This window comes from Fukomys damarensis, unplaced genomic scaffold, assembly GCF_012274545.1.
Source record: "Fukomys damarensis isolate Sample0158 unplaced genomic scaffold, DMR_v1.0_HiC HiC_scaffold_114, whole genome shotgun sequence".
Lineage (NCBI taxonomy): Eukaryota > Metazoa > Chordata > Mammalia > Rodentia > Bathyergidae > Fukomys > Fukomys damarensis.
Window position 1 is genome coordinate 131,604 of NW_022901026.1, and position 2,893 is coordinate 134,496.

At 34.5% G+C, this 2,893-nt stretch overlaps 1 protein-coding gene across 1 annotated transcript in view; it reads left to right on the top strand.

The window, feature by feature from the left end:
- LOC104867790 (multidrug resistance-associated protein 9) overlaps nt 1-2,893 on the top strand; it is a 122,764-nt gene that overhangs the window by 9,019 nt on the left and 110,852 nt on the right.

Genomic DNA, 2,893 nt, shown 5'->3' on the forward strand with positions numbered 1-2,893 from the left:
CACTTGTACTTCTTCCCCTGAGAAGTGTCTATTCATTTCAGATGCTCATTTTTTTATTAGGCCTTTACATTTGGGGAGGATCTATTTTTGAGTTTTTTATATATTCTAGATATTAGTCCATTGAGGAGTAGCTGGCTAATCCTTTTTTCCCCTTCTTTAGCCTATCTCTTCATCCTGTTGGTGGTTTCCTTTGCTGTACAGAAACTTTTTTAATTTGATGTGATCTAATTTGTTGATTCTTGGTATTATTTCTTGTGCAACTGGGGTTCTGTTCAGAAAGTCTTTGCCTACTTAATCTTCCAACAGATTGTTTCTGTATTAATATTTAGATCTTTGATGCATTTTAATTTAGTGCACAGTGAGAGATATAGGTCTAGGTTCAATCTTTGGCTAATGAATAGCCAGTTTTCCCAACACCTGTTGTTAAAGAGGTTCTCTTTCTTTCTCAAAGGGATTTGACCCCTTTGTCAATGATAAAGTAGCTGAATATGCCCGGAGTTCCTTCTGCATCCTCTATTCTGTTGATCTACAAATCTGTTTATTTTTTGTCAATATAATGCTGATTTTATCACTAACTTTGTAGTATAACTTGAAGTTTGGGTTCACGATGTTCTCTGCCTTGTCTTTGATGCCCAGAATTGTTTTTTTTTTCTTTTGTTATTACAGTTTCTTCTGGTTCCATATGAATGTTAGGATTGGTCTCTCTTGTTCTGTTAGTGTGTTATTGGTGTTTTTTTGTTTTTTTTTTTTAAACTGAGATTGCCTTAATCTGTATAATAATTTTGGAAGTATGGTCCATTTTAACTATATATTTTTTTCTGTCTATCCAGGAACAGGGGATATCTTTGCATTTTCTGATATTCTTTGCAATTTTCTTTTTCAGAGTCTATAGTTTTTCTTGTAAAGTCTTTCACTTTCTTGGTTAGGTTAATTCCTAAGTATTTCATTTCTTAAAGCCACTGTGAAAGGTATTGTTTCCCTAATTTCTGTCTTGGAAGTTTGTTTTATTGTTGTATAGGAAAACTTTGGTAGCTCACATGTATCTATTTCTTCTGAATTTTCCATTTTATTAGAGTATAGGTTCTAAAATAGCCACCAGTGATCTTCTGGATTTTGGTAGATACTTTGTGATTTTACTTTTTTCATTTCCAATTGCATGGATTTGGGTTTTTCCTTATTTTGGTAAGACTGGCTAAGAGTTTATGTATTTTGTTTAATCTTTCAGAGAACCAACTCTTCGATTCATGTATTCTTTCTTTTTTTAGACTCAATTTCAGTAGTTCCTGCTCTGATATTTGTAATTTCCTTCCTCTTACTAGCTTTGGGTTTTGATTGTTCTTATTTTTCTAGAACATTGAGGTGCACCATTAGATAATTTATTTGAGCTTGTTCTGTTTTTCTGATATAGGATTTCACCTCCATATACTTTCCTCTTAGAACTGCTTTCATTGTGTTCCATAGGTTTCAGTATGTCATGCTGGCATTATGGTCTGATTGTAGAAACTACTTTCTTCTTTAATTTCTTTTTCTTTCTTTTTTTTTTTTAGTGACAGGGTCTCACTATGTAGTTGAGACTGACCTGGAACTCACTATGTAGTCCAGGCTGGTCTCGAACTCACAATGATCCTCCTGCCTCAGCATCCCGAGTGCTCGGATTACAGGCGTGCGCCACCAAGCCTGGCGATCTTCTTTAATTTCATTTGTGACCTATTGATTATTCAAGAGGGTATTATTTAATTTCCATGTGTTTGGATAGTTTCTGTGGTGTCTTTTATCATTGATTTTTGGTTTGATTGCACTATGATCCAATGATATGCATAGAATAATTTAGATTCTTTTGCATTTACTTAAGCATGTTTTATGGGTTAGTATGTGGTCTCTTTTGGAGAAAATCCTGTGTGCTGCTGAGAAGAATGTATTCTGTTATTGTTGGATGGAGCAGTCTGCAGATATCTGTTAAGTCTGTTTGAAGGTTTGGTTCAATTCTAATATCACTTCATACTAAATGTGGTTAATTTTTACGTCTAGTTGATCTATCCATTTGTTATAGTGGGTTACTGAGGTCTCCCATTACTACTGCACTGATGGTTATCTGATTTTTTGTGTCCATTAGTGTTTTATGAAATTGAGTATGCAGGTATTTGGTGCATGTATATTTATAATTGTTAATTCTTTCTGCTGTATTGTTTACTTAAAACCAATATGTAGTGACCTTCTTCATCCCTTTTGATCAGTCTTGGCTTGAAATCCACCTTGTTTGGAATTAGGACAGCAACTTCTACTTTTTTCCAGTTCTCATTGCACGGAATATTGTTTTCCATTCCTTGATTTTAATCTGTGAGTTTCTTTTTGAATTAATGTTCTTCTTATATAGTATATTATTGCATTTTCTTAATCCATTTTGCCAATCTGTGTCTATGAGCTGTTTTCTAACCTCTTCTATTATCATTTCAATTAATTCAGGTTATATGACATATATTCTGCCATTTTCTGTTCCCTGAATTTGTTTTGAAGGAGTTAGTTTGCCCTGTTTTATGTTTCTATTGTTTTGTTTGTTTTATTTTGTGCAGAGGCTTGTGGATGGGTGTAATCTATACGTTGTTGCTAGTATAGAGATGGCTTTAGTTGCTTTTTAGTGAGTTGCTTTGGGCATGGCTTACTATAAATCCTTTGCCACAGTCCCAAGATCTGACTGTGTAGGTTAACTTGGGAGAGGGAGATGCAGTGTAGTTAGCTCAATAGCCAAGCTCTCTGGGAATTGTACTCCCTCCTTCTTAATGTCACAAAAGTAAACTCAGTGTTGGCTTACAGAGAAGCAGGGACAACTACGTGACTCTGCTAATATCAAGCAAATCAGCTGCAGTACTATTATCCAAGATAAACTGGATACTGT